Consider the following 19,069-nt stretch of genomic DNA (forward strand, 5'->3'; position numbering starts at 1 on the left):
TCTTTCATGTTAACATAGACACTCCAGGTTTCTTTGATTTAGTGATTTAATGTTAAATTGTCCATCATTTTCTTTTAATGTATTTGGGTGTTCCCATTTTGAGTAGATTTTTTTTATGGGCAGTATATAGTTGGATTGCTATTTTAAACATTTAACAATCTCTGTCCATAAATTTAACTATTTAGACCATTTAAACTTAGTGTGATTATTGCTACAGTTATGGTTAACCATTCAATTCACTGTTTGCTTTCTATATCTTCCACTTCTTTGTTTCTTTTTGGCTTCCTGGAAGTTAGCTATTTTTAAGATATTTATTTATTTATTCAGTGTGTGTGTGTGTGTGTGTGTGTGTGTGTGTGTGTGTAACATATCACCATGTCTATCGATTTTATTATTTTAAATTATTTTATGAGTTGTTTGAGAATATTTTGCAATGTATTTATTTTGTTCATAAATTTGTTAGTTAAATAACAGTTAACAAACCCTTCCTCAAATTTCCCCAGATTCATCCCCCTCACTCTCTACCCACTCAACTTTGTGTTCTCTTTTATTTTTTAATCCCATCAAGCTATTCTCTGCTGCCCACATATTCTTGGATGTGTGACCTTACTGGAGACTATCCCCTTAAAGCAAACTGACTCTCCCTTTCCAACTCTGTCTACCTACAGCACCTTAGTTCGTGTTGGGATTTCATGCCTATCCCCATTTTCCATGCTGGGATTCAGTCTGGAAGTCTGAGATTCTTTGCACTTTGATTAGTTGTGGGTCTCTTTGTTAATCACCATCTACGTCACAAAGAAGCTTCTCTGACATAGGTTGAGAGATTCACTGATCTGTGGGTATAATGATAAGCCATCAGGAGATGGTTTAATACTGTGTCCATTTAGCAGAGTAACATTAGTGAATGTCAGGACTATGACTTGTCTAGCCACAGGTTCTAGGCTCCGATGACAATGCTAAGTATGGGTCTCAACTTGTGGAGCAGTCCTTATTGATTGCGGGTTCACAGATGGGTAACGTTGAGGATTCTTTTCCTCATCCAGCTTCTTCCAGCGCTGTAAAAGCTAGCCAGTAGGGATGAAACTCTCTGGGCAGCATTCACTGGATTCCTCCATGTTCTATAGTTCTATTACATGTTGCTTCAACAATAGGGTCTTAATCATCAAGCCCTGGAGAGTAATCAAGAGCCCTGGCAATAGCCTGACATGTGTGACCTCATTGGTCAACAGCTCCAAAAGAGGTAACCCATTCAGGACACTGTTTTTTTTTTTTTTTTTTTTTTTTTTATTTGTTAGCACATGGTGTCTAGTAAGGGCATTTTTGCCCTGTTATAGGATAACTCTATTTCTACTCTATTTTATATATTTTTTGTGTGTATATATTTTAGGAAACTTCTACAATAGTAGCTTTCTAGACAATTTTTTTAAACAATTTTTTTGTTGTTTTACTTTTTGTGTGTGGCACCTGCATGACATCTGTGTACCATGCCTGGTGCCCATGGAGGTCAAAAAGAGGGCATTGGGTTCCCTGGAGCTGAAGTTATAGACTGTTGTAAGCTACCATGGAGGGGATGGGAATTGAACCTATGTCCTTGGAAAAGCAGTTAGTACTCTTAACTGCGGAGCCATCTCTCCAGCTCCACATAGGGCTTTTTTTGAAAGGTCTTTGATGTTAGTTATCTCTTCTAATATGTCCTCTTCTGCCCTGCCCTTCCATCTTCTGTCCTATGTATTCCTTCTTGTTCCGTTGCCCCCCCTTAACCCTTTAAATTACTGTGCTCTACCTCCTCTTTTTTGAAACCTCCATCCTCAAAGCCATTTTTTAATTTCCTGACCTCAGTGAATGCTCCAAATGGAACTGATATATCTGAAGATACAAAGACAACATCTACAGATGATAGAAAGCTACTTTGTGTTTCTCTGGGTCTGGGTTACCTCTCTTAAAATGATTATTTCTAACTCCATCTATGTACCTGCAAATTTCATAATTACATTTTTATTAACAGGTGAACAATATTCCATTGTCTAAAGGCATCACATTTTTTATTATCCATTAATCTGTGATGGAAATTTAGGTTGTTTCCACTTACTGGCTATTGTAAAAGGAACGCTAACAAACATGGATGGACTGGTGCCTTTATAATAAGATACAGGGTCCCTTGGGTATATTCCCAAGAGTGGTATAGGATAATTCTCTTTCTAGCTTTGTGGGGAAACTACACACAGATTTCCATGTATCAGTTTTCATTCCCAGCAGCAGTGCATAAGTGTTCCTCCCCCGCATCTATGCCAGCAATTGTCATCCTTTTTTTTTTTTCCCCCTTAGCCCTTCTATCTGGGATAAGGTCAAGTTTTAAAGTTGTTCCAGCTTGGATTCCAGAATAGATAAGGATAATGAACATTTAAAAAATATTTCTTGGCTACTTGTGCTTCTTCTCTGGAGGATTATCTCTTTAATTCCATGCCGTAATTTTTGACTGTTTTTTTTAACGTTTTTTTTTTTTTTAAATCTTTGTGTATTCTAGATATTAACCTTTGTCAGAGGTATAGCTGGTAAAGGTTTAATTTTCATTCTGTTGGCTGCCTCTTCACTTAATGATGGTGTCCTTTGCTGTATCAAAGCCTTTTAATTTTGTGAGGTCCCATTTGTTAATTGTTGGTATTAATGCCTAGGCTATGGCTGTTCTGTATAGAAAGTTCAAGTGCATTCTCCACTTCATTCTTTATCAGATTCAGGGTATAGGGCCTTTGTTGAGACCCTTGATGCACCTGGACTGGAGTTTCATGTAGGGTCAAAGATAAGGATCTAGGTGCATTCTTCATGTAGTTGATCAGCACCATTTGTTTAAAAAGATGCCACCTTTCCAATGTGTAATGTTTGCCTCTTTAGTAACCAAGGGCTACAACTGTCAAGATAAATTTGAGAACACTTTATGTTTTAATAATATCCCTTGTGATAACTATAGATGATTCCTTTTCAAACCAAAGCTATAATTAATCACTAGCCTATCTTCCAGATCTACACTTTTGCTGTACAGATTTGCTACAATGTGATGAAGACATGCCTGCTCTGTGATCTGCAGATGCTCCCAGAAGAGTAAGACAGATTACAGAGAAGATGACTATGGGGTGCACAACAGCCTTGTCTGTCATTCACCTTAGCTCAAAAACACGTTTTTTTCCGCATGTCAAAAAATGCAAGTCAAATACATTCTTGAGAGCATCTCAAGAAGCTTTATAGTTAAGGTATTTTCATCAACATTTAAAACCATGCACATGAATATGGCTCAGTATTTGCTCATTAGACAATATTTCTGACCATGAATTGTAAGTGCTAGAAGCAGCATAAAAGTGTCCTTGTTAGTACAGCATGGTTGAGTCAGCAGGTGCCCTACAGAGCAGCAATCACCAGTTCTGCTACTGAATGTCAGGTTTCCATGTTCACATGACCCTTCAGCAATGGATGCTGCTGCTTTGCGCTCAGTTCATTTCAAAGGTTGGAGCCCTGCTCAGTGTGATCTCAGCCCAAACACATTCAATGTGCTTCTTGAAGTTCATCTGCCTTCCTTCTGTCCTTCCCTTCCAGCTTGCTGGAGTTTTTCCAGGCTAATATGCAATAAAGACAACAAATTTAAAACCGAAGAAGACAGATGAATTTTTTTATCACTTCTTCCCAACCTGGCCTTTAGTTTATTTTACAGCACCCTCAAATTCAACAAAAAGAGAGCAAGAAAAAAATCACACCTTCCTCTTCAGATTATCATGTGTGAGTGATGTGGAGACCACATACCCGCCTGACTGTCAGAAGGGATGGAGAAGCCACAGGCCAGTCTGCCTGTCTGGCTATATGTTTTCCCGGTGAATTATTCCTGATGACTTTGAGATTGCTAATACAGGAGTGGGTAAAGATTGACAGCATGATTCTCTGTACTAAATTATGAAATCTTCATCTTTATAACCAAAAATTTAAAACACATGAGCCAAGGAGCTGCATGTGAGTGACATGGGATCCATCCCTTCTTCCTTCGGTTTAAAGGAGGCTTTCTCCATGTCACGCTGCATATTGTTGTTGAAATCTCCAGCAGATGTTCTCCTCCATCCTCCCGTGACTCACAAAGGCAACTTCCGTGGCATTGTTTTGTGGATAACCGTCTTCTTCTGAGGCACACATATCATCCTCCGAGATTTTTTTTTCCACAGACAATATCGTCCTTTTCCTCAATAATTAATGATGCTCCTAGCATGCTGCTTTTTCAAGTCCTTGATTATCTTAATAAAATATATTCCACATTTTCTGCACATTTTCTATTACATCTCAGAACGTCTCCGCTTAGGCCTCTCAGATTATTAATTTATCTTCTTCAGCTCAAAATTCTCGTTCTGTCATCAACTGCTATTTGTGGCAGTTCCACTTTCTTCATTTTTTAGAGCAAAAAGGCAGTAGCTTCTCAAGTAGCTGTGCCTAGTTGGGCTGCAGAGCCATGAGCTGTTCACGTTATACTTTCATCAGGCATTGCAGATTGTTTCTCCAAAATAGAAGCAACGACTATTCTTACTATCTTGCAATGTTGTCTGACTTCTTAATTTTTATCTAATCTATCATTATAAAACTATTTCACTATAATTTTTGTCTTTTCATAGTTGAATGGGCCATTTGTTCTGTGGTATCTATATTCATGTTTTTCTGTGTGGCTTTCTCCTTTTGTAGATACATATGCTTAAAAATACTTTTTAAATACTGACATTTGTCAATATTTTTAGATGAAAAATTTTAAAGTATTTACTTATTTAATGTGTATGTGTGGAATGTTGCAACTGAGATTCAATGATCTTGTAGAAGAATCAGTTTTTGTTGTTGTTGTTGAATTTTAGATGAATATCCAACATCCCCTTAGATATAGCTCATAAGGATTTGATACACAGATCTGGAATTTTTTTTTGAGCAGGGTTTCTCTGTGTAGCTTTGTGCTTTTCCTGGAACTCGCTTTGGAGACCAGGCTGGTCTCGAACTCACAGACATCTGCCTGGTTGTGCCTCCCAAGTGCTGGGATTAAAGGTGTGTGCCACCACCACCCAGCCTCAGATCTGGAATTTAAAGGAGAGTACTGGTCTGCAGATGGAAATCAACATATAGACAGTATTGAAGCCATAAGACTGCATTTATGAACAAGATAGAGAAAGCATATGCAGAGAAAAAGAAGCCCAGAGACCATGGAGAAGGGAAAAAATTTACACAAAACACCGACTCTAAGCCCACATATGAGAATAAAACAAAAACAAATAAAATTTATTAGGAAGGACAGAGGAGTCATTTGCATCAGATGTTTCATTAGGGCAGCCAGGACAAGAGTTGAAATCTGATTGTTAGACCCAGTCTAGAGACTGGTCACTTTGCAGAGCTGTTTATCAGAGCGGGGCAGTAGAAGACTGTTTACAATGAGTTTGGGAGAGGGCCGCTGGAAAGAAATAAAGCATAGCAAAGTAGGGAGTGTTGGTGCAAACAGGAAAAGAGAAATGTCTCAGGAGCTGGCAGAGAAAGTTTGGTCAATATATATATATATATATATATATATATATATATATATATATATATATATTTAGCAATCAAGAAGAGCATAGATCTGTGTTCTATATGTTAGTGGTACAAATGGTGAGGATCAAAAAATGCTGGTGCAGGAATGAAAGGGAAGCAATGGCTAGATTCATTCTTTTGAGGACAGAGCTTGGCTATGAACCAAGTGGAGCCAAGAAATGGTTACTAAAGATTGTGTTGATAATGCTCAGGGAAAGCACACGTGATCACAAATTCTGGGAAGTGGTAGATTTTGGTAGAAGAATTCTACCATGCAAAAAGGTGTATGTTTGCCAGAGCAGTTTAATTTATCCTCAACTACCTAGGTGGGCTTATAGTGACTAGACATTGAGCTTTTTCTCTGACTTAGCAAAGAGGATCAGATAGATGGAGCTAACACCACTGCACAGACAGTGATATAAATTATTCATTCCTTGTTTCTGCCCTGTAGCCTCATACATTTGAACCACCTGTATCTCCCAGAGAAAGTCTCCTTGACCCATGAAGTCAATGGTATCCTGATGTTATGGCAGGAAGAAAGGAGTATATTGGAGGTCTTAGTGAGTTACACATGCTCCACAGAGTAGATAGAAAACTAATGAACATCCTGGAGATGACTGGGATAGTCAGTTTTAAAAATTCAGAAGTCAGAGGATGGCACTAAGTGGGGAAGGTATTTATGCCTTGCATTTGTCACTGAAGAAAAGACGTTGCAGTATTTGGGTAGGTAGGTCTCTTTGGGCAGAGAACAGAATGGGGATTTTTTTTTCTTACCACCAGGTAAGCCAGTGGGAATGGCTGAGGGAAAGTGGACAGGGACTGGGCAATGGGAAGGATAACAGAAGAGGACCAGTACTGTGTTTGTGCTCAGGTGCACTGACTGATTTTCCACAGCTCTACTTTAAGATGGTAGCTAATGCACATTCTTAAAAATATCCACCAGGAACCACACACATTTAAGATTAGTCACTGATTTGTTTTAGCATTTTAAGGACTAAGCCAGGTGCAAAAAGAAACATGTTCCAATTAAGTAAGCCTGTCCCACTTACTTAAACTGCATATGTGTGGGCACTAAAGGTTACTGATAAAAGTTCTTAGTTAAAAAATTTAAAAAGCAGGCTATATAGATGTCCTTCCCTAGGATGCAAGGGTTGGTGGAAAAGGGTTAATAAAAAGTTGGCTGACCCCTCTGGGGTCAAATAAAAACTCCCCAGCCAACCGGTCAAGTCTGGAACTGAATGCCCTGCCCTTGCGAACAGCACTCTCCTTTCCACAGGACTATGCTTAAGGGGATTGCTGTGCCCTTCACATTGTTCTAACTCCAAAGAAAGTAGGGCTTCCTCCTCTGCAGCCAACTGGGACCCCGAAACATTGCTGCAAAGTAGTTGTCTGCAGTCACCTCTCTGTGTCGCTAACACTTTTTATCTAGAAAGGTTGGCTGTGGAGTGTGGGAGGCTGAGCACGGCTTGCTTGGTGCTGTGTCTGAATTTTCCCATCTGTTCATTCATTCCTTCTCTTTAGCAGATGTTGCTGGTCAACTTTTACATGCTCTCAACTCCGCTTAGCATTTCTAGGGTGTAAAAAATGAATAGACATATACCTGTTATATTTTTCTGTCCTGAGATTTCAAGTGTAGGCACCTTTATAAACAAGTTCACAACAGATCGAAAACCCAGTGGTTCATAAATTGGAGAAGAGACTTAACAGGATCAGGAAGTGTGGGTTGGGTCCTAGGATAGAAATGCTTTAGCCTTCCATCAAGAGACCCAGAAAACCTAGCCTAGAAAACCCCTGTCTAGTACTTATGAAAGACTTTGAGAGCAAGTGCTTGTGGGAGGACAATCAGAAGGCAGTTATTACCTTACAGTTGGGTAGGTTATTGCTAAATGCATTTCCTGAACTTAGAACCTAAAGGACAAGTCTGTACCCAGGACAGAACGGGGGCGTGTGTCCTGTCGGTCACTATGGACTCTGCTTGGCTACTCTGGGGGACTCTGCTTGCTGTTTTAGGGAAAGCTCTGAAAATGGTGCATTTTAGTTCTTACAAGCCTCCGCTGGCACTCTCCACCCCAAGGTGGACAGCAAATAGACTACCAACATTTTCTCCTTCCCACCTTAAGAGTCTCAAGGAGATTTATTTTAAAATATCATTTTTTGTTTGTTTTGGTTATTAGTTATGGGGCCAAATGTCTGAGAGATGCCTGCCTTGTATTCAAAATAGCAGCTGGCCCGAAAAAGCATCAGCAGGCCATTTGTGCTTCCTCTCCTGAGGCCCCTTCCCATCTTTTCCATGCGTCAATATTCTGCTATCTACTTTCAGAAGGCTGGTCTCCATTCCCTGAAGGTCACTGGAACCCTGTAGATGCATGTTGCTTCCCACACTGTCTCTATTCATTATGGGAAACAAAAACCTAAAATATCTTTATCCAATTACATGATACATTTTTAAACAAAAATAACCGTCTACCCGTGCATGTCTTAGGGCTTAAAAAAATGATCCTACTATTATTAGAGCTGCTCAAAACACAACCCACACACTTTTTAAATTTACTGCAAGTTAACAAAACCTCCACTTGTTTTTAGTGTCAATCCTGTGGTCAAAACATTTGTCATAGTAATAAACAGCAGCATAATTAAAACGACTTGAGTGAATATGGGTCAATGTATCACTCAGAACACATTTTAAATTTATCACAATTACAGCCTGGGGACAATTTGCCTGTTTTGGCCTCCACTAGTTTAAAATCATTATTTTGAGATCAAGTTGTGTTCAACCCGGAGTTCAAGCACAGAGAATAATCAAATAAAAATCGCTTAAAAATGGTTTGAGTGCATTGGAAGGCTTGTTTTTATTTTTTCCAAATAATAATTTCAATTTTCTGTCATTATATACAATCGTGCTTTTTAAAATGTGGCCTGTTGGGCCAAATAATAAGTATAGGCTGTATTCCTTTGATATATGCCCAGGCACCATGCAGAGCAGTCTATGCACAGTAGACTACCATACTGATGGTTCCTTTTGGACTGAGTCTTAGAGGGTGTGAGTACTTCCTCAAGGTTGCACACTGAGTAAGCGACAGAACTAGAAATAAGCCCAAGCACTGCCAGGAGCGTGGTTTCCAATCTCTCCCGCAACCATCAGATTCCTCTAAAACCCATGGTGGAACTGTGCAAGAATGCCCACTGTGTCTGCTACGCCGGAGAAGACCAAAGATGGACAAGAAGTCCTTGGCTTTGCTGATAATATATGCACTAGCTATGACATTAGACCACTTGAGAAAACTGTGCTCAAAGTAAGAAGAAAAAAAGCCCGCTAGCTGGATGTAGGGGGAGATTGGTCCCATGGTTGTTTCCAATTCTTGCAAATAAATGGGCTGAAAGGAAGCAAGGAGCTTGGCATACTGAAAAAGTAACATGTCCATCACTCCATCCAACCAAATGAATGACAAGGAATATTGTACAAAATGGAGAGGAGAGGGGAATCAGGAGAAGATTTGTGTGTAGATTTGGAGGCTATGGGAACTATTACATTCACCCCAAGAGCATGGAGATTATCCCTAAGCCAACAAGGGTGAGCACATGATTAATATCTCCTGAGCACCATTCTGAATGCTGCAGGGTGAACGGGTCCTAGAAGAAGCAAAGGTGCCAGAGGAGACTTGACTATGTCTGTCTGCACTGACTGGCTCGACTCTTTAGACATTTCAGAGTGAAAGGACTCGGGATGTACCTGGAGTAGGATGAGAATTACTGAGGAGTGATAGTGAGCATGAAGGCACTTAATTACCAAGGATGTCTCCTTGAGGTGGCCCCAGAGGGCTGGGAGCCATCCTTCCACATGGAAAGGATCCCATTCAGAGGCACTCTGGGGAAAATCAAATTTGCATTAGGTGTTCTGAGATCATTTTTCAATACTCAAATGTTACTGGTTCAAACATACAAGAATTCTTACTATTGGTATTTACCCAAAATGATTAAAATTTTTACGTTACTGAACAAATTTAAAATTCAGTTAAAACAAAAAGGAGAGTGGTTCTCTGAATCTCCCCGAAGGAAGCTGGAGCAACTATGGGTAGAACATTACGATCAGCCTGTTCCAGAGAAGGCAAAGCAGATGCACGACTTCCCTATGGCGGGGGTTAGCCTCAGGGAGGGGGGCAGACCATATCCTCATCCCTCTCACAGCAAGTGAACCCTTCGGTCTCTTGCTTACAAAAGGATTGAGCTCCATCAATTTGTGTCTCTAGCTGTTTTGGGAAGCAGCGATGCCATTTCTTATGTTTCCACATACACTCCCCATAATGAGAACGGGCCGTGAGCGCCCTGGGAACCCTTGCATTCCAAGTGGCATTTCGCTTTTCGGGTAGATCTTTTAATCTTACCTTTACTCCTAGAACTAAAAAGTCTTCTATTGACCAAAGGTACACTCCCCCCCTCCCAGGAAAAGCTCCCCTGTGGGACTGTCAGGTGATTCGTCACTACCCTCTTTAAAATTAGTGTGTGCGTGTTACCGCATGCGTAATGTGAATGTGTGAGGACTCGTGGAGCCTGTGTGGGGATTAAAGGGCAATTTTACTGAGTCAGTTCTTTTCTTCCCCCTTTGTGGGTTCCAGGGTATTGAACTTGTGCAAGAACCTTCACCTGCTGAGCCATCTCGCTGGCCTTCTTTCCATTCACAACGACAAAATTGTCCTACTGTTGGACATCTCCTAGGCAGCAAAGCATTCTAACATCAGTACTTGGGTTGTACTCATTATTCTGGCAGCAACAGAGTGACTGGTTACAGTGGGGGCTGTTTCTCCTTTCCATTGTGGACACAAGGGATTGCATCATCTACGTGTGAATCCAGAACGTCCTGCTTGAGTGGTTCTCCAAGACATATCATTCAAAGCTGCGTCAATGGAGACTCAGAGCTTCCGAATGGCAAGGTATTCAGAATGTAAATAGCAGTGAGGGAAGGCATTTCAGAAACCTCAGAGCAACAGCTTTAGCACTAGGAAAAAAATAGCCCGGGAAGAGGACAGAAGGACATATGAGGACAGCTCATCTGTTTTCAGCTTATTTTTGTTGGATTCGTTTTGAATTTTGTATACTAAATTCCCGTTAGATCTTGAGGAAAAGAAAATCTGACACAATTCTGAGTCAAGAACGTTGGTAACATAAAGGCGGGCAGTGTTCTAGCCTCGTGTCCCGACTGATGAGTTTAAACAGAGCTAAATACATAGCTTTGGAAATACCACAGGGGGCAGGAGTAGGCAAAATAAAACCTCACGTGTTCCTTATTACTAAGGCCAAAACAATAACAACATTTATTCCTTGTAGTAGCAGCTAAAATCAAGTCTAAAACTCTCTTGTTTTATTTTCTCTTGCCAAAATATGCAGTATATCTCTAGCCAATTTACACTATTTAAAAATTAAAATATTGTATACATTAAACATGGTATACAGTATTATCCAGAAGTTGCTATTTTAAATCTTTCTTGGATCAAGTGAGTCTAGCTTTGGCTTCTCTCACCAAGCTGAAATCTTGATACATCCTCAAAATGGATCCACTTGTCTCTCATTATGGTGCCCAACTTAAAAACAGAAGGGTTTTTTTGGGGGCCTGAGAATCTTTGGTGAGAAAAGCCTAACTTCTTGGCTCTCTTTATGTATGTTTGACATGTTTAATAATTTGTAGTATCTTACATTCTGTAGTGGCACAAAATCCTGTTCTTTATCTATTAGCTGAAGTTTTTGATCCACAACTTTGGTATAATATGCAATTTATGAGCAGTTGGGGGACTAAGCAGATTCTCAGTGCAGTTTAAGATGGCATAAACTTACTCTAAATGTATGGATCACAGCAACAGATACACTAGGTGCTTCAGGAGAAGCCACTGGAAGTTGTGTGCTTTCATCTCATAGTATTTATTTTGTGTAGTTTTCAAAGAGAAATACCTTATTTCTAATAAGATACGAATGTGTGGACAGTTAAAGTTGGTGTTCTCAAACATTATTTGAGCTGAAGCTATTTTTTACTACATTCTCAAAGTATAATAAAATTGGAAAAATTGTGCTGGAGAGATAGCTCAGCTTTTAAAAAGCACTTTCTGATCTTGCAGAGGACCAGAGTTTAATTCCCAGCACCCATGTTGGGGGATTCACCTCCACCTGTAACTCTAGCTCCAAGAGGATTCATCATCCTCTTTGATTCCCATGGATGTGAGGTATATACTCACACAGATACATACACATAAACAAACAAACAAACAAACAAACAAACAAGTAAATCTTTTAAAAATTGTTAAGATGGGGCCATTGAGATGGCTTAACAGGTAAAGCTGCATCCTGGAAAAACATGGCCATCTGAGTTTGATTGAGAGAAATTGTCCTCTTACCTCCACATGTGTGTGCTCTGGCATATGCGCGCACACACACACACACACACACACACACACAGACACACACCACACACAGACACACACACACACACACACACAGAGAGAGAGAGAGAGAGAGAGAGAGAGAGAGAGACTACATTGAAATAAAAAAACATTAAAAAATTTGATCATGGACTAAAGGAAATAAAGTCCTGTTCCATTATTTCATTTATTAGCTAAGTGATTATATTAGCTTGACTTAGAATTCAAATTTAGCATGACCTTGGTGAATGAAGTTTGCAGACAGAACTGAGAAGTGAAACCAGAAGTAGATTTTATATTCCAAACGAAATCTGAAGGTTTGTTTGCTCTTTTCTTCTGTTGAAACTTTTAAAGTAAATTATTTTTAAATAAATATTAAGGCTAGAATTTTAAATCAAGTGGTAGCTATAAGCACAGTATCATTTCCACCGCATGTAAAGATGGCTGAAGAGAGCTTACTGGTTGGGTTGGGAGAGACTTTCTTCTGAATGAGCCTTGGATGAAGAACGGACTTGAAAGGCCTGTGAGATGCTGCCCTCACCTTCTGCATCTGCATGGACTGCACACTCTCCAGCTACACAAGGCAGGAGTTAAGAATATGGTTGCTGCTAGTAGAATCTGAGGATAGTATTGTTACTAACATTGGCATCTGGACTCCTCCGTGGCAAATACTGTCAGTACCAACATCATCATTGGTACTGTTAAACAATAACTTCATACTGCATCTATTTCTACTGTCAGTGTTAATCATAGAGTTACTTTTGCTGTAGTACTTGGAGTCTCTGGTAGAACCTGTCTTACTCTTAGTGGCCCATTTTCTGTTTAGCATGTTTTTAGGATGTTGATGTCATGACTTCCCCTGTCTTCTCAAACTGTGGGAAGGTATTGGAAAACAGATGTGAGAGTGATTCTCACTGTCCATACATTGGTCATTGCTCCACTCCCATTTGTTTGCAGTTTTTAATACGTTCAAGTGACTTTCACTCTAGGGAAATATTGTGAACTACAAGAAAGCATATGGTTAGAATTCTCCTAGAATTCTTATTTTGTCTTGTGTCTTGTGAAGCCTTTCTCCTTTACTTGGAATGGAACACATCCCTATTTCTAAAGCACACTTCTTCATCAGTAAAATGGGAAGATAACATGCTATGATTGTTTAGATGAAATATATCCCACATAGACCCAAGTGTCTAAACACCTGCTCCCCTGTCGGTGGGTGCTGTTTGGGGAGGTTATGGGCAGATGCACCTTTCTTGGAGGAAGCAGGTCTTGGGGGGGGACTTTGAGAATTTCTAGCCTCATTCTAGTTCACTCTCTTTGCGTTGAGTTTGCAGTTGAAGATGTGAGCGTCCTGTTCCTGCCTTTATGCCTGCCATCTACTGCCACGCCTCCCACCACGATATACTCTTATCTTTTTTGAAATAGAAGCAAAAATAAGCTCTCTCCCATATGTCAGTTTGGGTGGTGATCATTTATCACAGCAACAGAAAAATAAGTGGTACATTTACTGGGAAGGCTTCTCTAACCACGCTATTCCTTTCCTGCTTCAAAGCCAATGCTGTTTGCTATGTATGGGCTTGTTGCTACTTTTTACTACAGTTGGAAATTTCCTAAAGGTAAAACCTGTTGACTCCCCTTATGGTTATAAATTCTATAACTAGATCCATTGTTATAGGCCCACGGACTACTTGTACCATGGAGCCTTACTTGATGTATGTGTATGATGTCTATCTTTGTATAAATACTTATTCATATTATAAATGCATGCATTTGAACCCCCTGCTTCAACCAGGACACTGAGCACTAGACAACGCTTATCAGCCTTCCTTATCAGCACTCCTAGGCTCCTTTGTTTCAGTTGCCCACGTTGAACCTTGCTCGGAGCACACGACATCTTTTGATTGATTTTCTCATTTGCTATTTTTGTTCTAGAGGAGCTTTTTTTAAAAGTGACATCATTACACTGTTTTGTTGTGTCATTGGAGATTTGTAGTTTAATTTTAACCAAGGAGTGGGTTGCCTCTACTGTCACTCAAAATAGCTTTGTCTAGTTTATCTAGTCAATGTTTTTACAATTCCATTTGACTTTTATAATTGGTTTGAAGTAACATTAAACTTTATATGGAGATTATGTTTAATTTTTATATGGCTTTTATATTCACTTATCACTGTTAATTATTCTAATCCATGAATTCAATATTCTCAATATTTATTTTGTCTTTTTAACTTCTTTCCTTTTAAACTTTTTAATTCCTTTCTCATATATTACATCCTGACTGTAGTACCCACTCCCACCTCCCTATTCCCCCAGATACACCCTCCCTCTGTCTCTCCTCAGAAAAGAGCAGGCCTCCATGGGACATCAACCAATCATGGAATAACATGCTACTACAAGGCCAAGCACATACCATCACATCAAGGCTAGATAAAGCAACCCAGTAGAAGGAAAAGGGTTCCATAAGTAGGCAAAAGACTCAGTGACTGCCTGTTAGAACTTCCACAAGAACACAAAGCTACTCAGCCATAACATATACTCAGAAGATCTAAGTCAGAGCCCTACAGGCTCCCTGATCTCTGTGAGCCCCCATGAGTCCCAGTCAATTGATTCTGTGGGCCTTGTTCTCCTGGTGTCCCTGACCCCTTTAGGATTCCCTGAGCTCTGCTTAGTGTTTGGCTGTGGGACTCTGCATTTGCTTCTGTCAGTTACTAGATGCAGTCTCCCTGGTGTCTTTGATGAAGATTCTGCTAGGCTCTGGTCCCAGAATGCTCCACATCAACATTTCCTCTACAGGAAAGACAAGCTATAGGGTGAAGGCTTTGTGCCTGGGTTGGTGTTCCAATCCTTCCACTTAAGGTCTTGCCTAGTTATGGAAGATGGCTGGTTCAGGCTCTGTGTCCCCCATGATTAGGAGTCTATGCTAAGGTTATTCTCATAGATTCCATGGAGATTCTCTTGCACTCGGTTTCCACCTCACCCCTGGAATGGCTCCCACTTCCAGTTAGTTCTTCCAGTAATTTCTCCCTCCTCCTCACTTGATCCCTCCTGTTCCCAACAACACCTGCATCCAGTCAATCCACAAAATCTATTCTATTTCCCCTTCCTAGGGAGATCATTGCACCCCCCTTTAAGCCCTCCTTGTTACTTAGCCTCTCTCAATCTGTGGACTATAGCATGATTTTCTTTTACTTTATAACTCATCTCTATTTATGAGTGAGTACATAGCATGTTTTTCTTTCTGGGTCTGGGTTACTTCCCTAAGGATGATTTTTTCAAGTTCCATCCACTTGCCTGCAAAGTTTGTAATGTCATTGTTTTTAACAGCTGAGTAATATTCCATTGTGTAAATGTACATTTTTAAAACCCATTCTTTGGTTGAGGGACATCTAGGTTATTTCCAGTTTCTGGCTATTATGAATAAAGCTTCTATGAACACAGTTGAGCATGTGTCCTTGTGATAGGATAGAGTGTCCTTTGGGTATGTGCCCAGGAATCATATAGCTGGGTCTTGAGGTAGATAAATTCTCAATTTTCTGAGAAACAACCATCTTGATTTCCAAAATTGCTGTACAAGTTGGCACTTCCACCAACAATGGAGGAGTGTTCCCCTTGCTCCACATCATCAGCATTAGCTGTTACTTGTGTTTTTGATCTTAGCCATTCTGACAGGTGTAAAATATAACTTCAGTGTAATTTTGATTTGCAGTTCTCTGATGGCTAAGGATGCTGAACATTTCTTTAAGTGTTTCTCAGTCATTTGGGTTTCCTCTGTTGAGAATTCTGTTTAGATTTATATCCCTTTTAAAAATTGAATTCTTTAGTTTGTTGATACATAGTTTCTTGAGTCTTTATATGTTTTGGATATTAGCCCTCTGTCAGATGTGGAGTTGGTGAAAATATTTTCCCATGCTGTGGGCTACCTTTTTGTCCTATTGATGGTGTCCTTTGCCTTACAGAAGCTTTTCAGTTTCATGATGTTCCATTTGTTAATTGTTGATCTTAGTGTGATATGGAAATACAGGATATAGATATGATAAAATAAAAAGGCAGATTGTTGAGCCTACTTTTAAAGAGCAACTTGTTTAAAATGTTTTACAGTGGTATAGATTTTAGTTTGATATAAATTTAAAGTTAATTTTGTTATACTGTATGTATATTTCTACTCTTGTTTAAAGTATTTTATACAACTCATTTAAAATTGTAGTGTATAGTTGAGAAATACAGATTAATAATTAGTTATCTATGATAATCAAACTTATAGTCATGTCAAGTTTTCTTTATATGTAGATATAATTCAATTAGGTATATATAGATAAAATTCAATTAGGTAGGCAATCTTCAAACACTTCAAAGACCTACAGAATATGGCATTTAAAATGTTTTAAAAATCTAGACTTTCTGGACAGCGAGACATGTCTGCTCCTGGCAGGACCGATTTACTTCAGAGAGGAGGATGGGCATTGAAAACACTCCATATGGAGTTCATCTTCTTCATGGAAAAAACTAGCCATTTGAGCAAGAAATTGTTCTTATTTGGACTGCTTGACAAAATGTTGTATCGACTGGACATGCAGGACCCATGGTAAGGTGACCACTGAACTTTACAAGGCGAAACGTTCCTTCAGGTTCCTGCTTCTCAGAGAAGACTGCCAGATATTCCACAGGACACAGAGAAAAGTGACTGAGAGACTTTAGGCCTATATGCTGAAGATGGATGCCCCAAGGTTACAGAGGAACTTTGGGAGACTGTCCAGGCAGTCCGATATCTCTGTCATTCTAGATTTTTTGGAAGTTGCTTACAATGCTCTTCCTGTTTACTTAGGTAATATTATATCCTTCTGAGGTCTTTGATGTAGTTGAAGACTAGATAGTTATAATTATGATTTTCCCTGGGTATGATAAGAGATAAATTAGATATGAAACTTTAGACTCACAAACATAGGATAGATAAAATAATTTCTTTAATTTTGCCAAATCTAAATAGATTAGATATTATAACTGTAATTCTTGCTTGATAACCAGGGAAGCTCCCTCCACCCCACCCACGTCTGCCTAAGGATGTGAAGGTAATAGAGCACAATAAGCTAATTTCAGACAGGCTTTCTGCACAGACTCTGCAAGCCTGGAAGCTGGGTCCAGGGTGTGCAGCCACCATTGGATTCTGGTAGCAGTGGGCCTCCTCTCTGTGTTTGTGTGTAAATATTGGAATCCACATAAGTATGCCTGGAGCCTGAGTTCCTAAAGGCTTACCTGATATTATCGTGAGCTTGCCATCTGGGAAGATGGGGGCCATCTGGCACTGGAGTCCACTGGGGTAGGTCTGGAGTCCAAACCTGCAAGTAGGCACCTGGAGCCCAATTCTATAGGAGCTATCCTGTTATTAGACAGGACTATCATGTAAGTCCTTGTGGGTTGTCTTGGCTCTGAAGCCTGGATATACATGTGTTTCTGTTTCTTCTTCTTCTTCTTCTTCTTCTTCTTCTTCTTCTTCTTCTTCTTCTTCTTCTTCTTCTTCTTCTTCTTCTTCTTCTTCTTCTTCTTCTTCTTCTCCTTCTCCTTCTCCTTCTCCTTCTCCTTCTCCTTCTCCTCCTCCTCCTCCTCCTCCTCCTCCTCCTCCTCCTCCTCCTCCTCCTCCTCCTCCTCCTTTTTATCAAAAATAAGAGAAAAGTTCTCATACAATTAAGGCTTTCTGGGACTAGAGAGATGGCTCAGTAGTTAAGAGCACATACTGCTCTTACAGTACTCACATTGTATTGCTGAAAACCATCCCTTATTCCAGCTCCAGATGTCCTGATGCTTTCCTCTGGTCTCTGGGCACTATACTTACATGCACAAACCCACACACATACATATAATAAAAGTAAAAATGAATAAGAGGTACCATCAAATTCATGAAAATATTGCTTAGCATACATAATGCTTCAACTGAAGCTGGAAGTAATGCTTTTTAATATAGCTTTTCATCATATAAAATTAATTTTATCTAGTATTTCTTTGGTGGAGGTCATAGAAAAGAAAGCACATGAACTGATATAAATTTCAAAGTAGCACAATACTGGGTGTCTAAACTATCAAGAGAAAGAAAATCTTGGAAAACATTAGGGATTGTTGTGCTAAACTGATTAATTGTGATGGGAAACAATAAGAAATAAAGTAAAAAAAAAGATGGAGGACAGGCTTAGTGGTAATTAGATACATACAAAACTTTATACTTAGGCAAACCTAATTCATCTGAAGAGGGTTGATGATCATTTCCTTGTCTGAGTCTAAGTCACCTCATTTCTCAGTGGGGAAAATATCTATGAATATTCAAGGGGAACTAGATACTTAATTCATAATCAAAGTCATTATAAACAAATGGAATAAGTTGCAAAACTATAAATTCAGTAGGATTGGAGACAAAGTATATAAGACAGACTATGAGAGATGTTGAAAAGACAAAGTTAAAGTTATTGGGCAAATGTCATGTGTACTATTTTAAAATTTTAAGAATTTAGAATATGTTGAGCAATTCCTTAAATGTCTTTCAGCCATTTGAGTTTCCTCTGTTGAGAATTCTCTGTTTAGTACTATAGCCCATTTCTTAATTGGACTGTTGGGCATTTTGATGTCTAATTTCTTGAGTTCCTTATATATTCTGGATATCAGTCCTCTGTCAGATGTGGGGTTGGTGAAGACCTTTTCCCATTCTGTAGGCTGTCACTTTGCCTTGTTGACCACATCCTTTGCTCTACAAAAGCTTCTCAGTTTCAAGAGGTCCCATTGATTGATTATTTCTCTCAGTGTCTGTGCTACTGGTGTTATATTTAGAAAGTGATTTCCTATGCCAATGGGTTCAAGACTACTTCCTACTTTCTCTTCTAGCAGGTTCAGAGTAGCTGGATTTATGTTGAGGTCCTTGATCCACTTGGACTTAAGTTTTGTGCACGGTGACAGATATGGATCTATTTGCAGCCTTCTACATGTTGATATCCAGTTATGCCGGCACCATTTGTTGAAGATGCTTTCTTTTTTCCATTGTACACTTTTGGCTTCTTTGTCAAAAATTATATGTTCGTAGGTGTGCGGATTAGTGTCAGGGTCTTCAATTCGATTC

This window comes from Peromyscus maniculatus, chromosome 11, assembly GCF_049852395.1.
Source record: "Peromyscus maniculatus bairdii isolate BWxNUB_F1_BW_parent chromosome 11, HU_Pman_BW_mat_3.1, whole genome shotgun sequence".
In the NCBI taxonomy this organism is placed as follows: domain Eukaryota; kingdom Metazoa; phylum Chordata; class Mammalia; order Rodentia; family Cricetidae; genus Peromyscus; species Peromyscus maniculatus.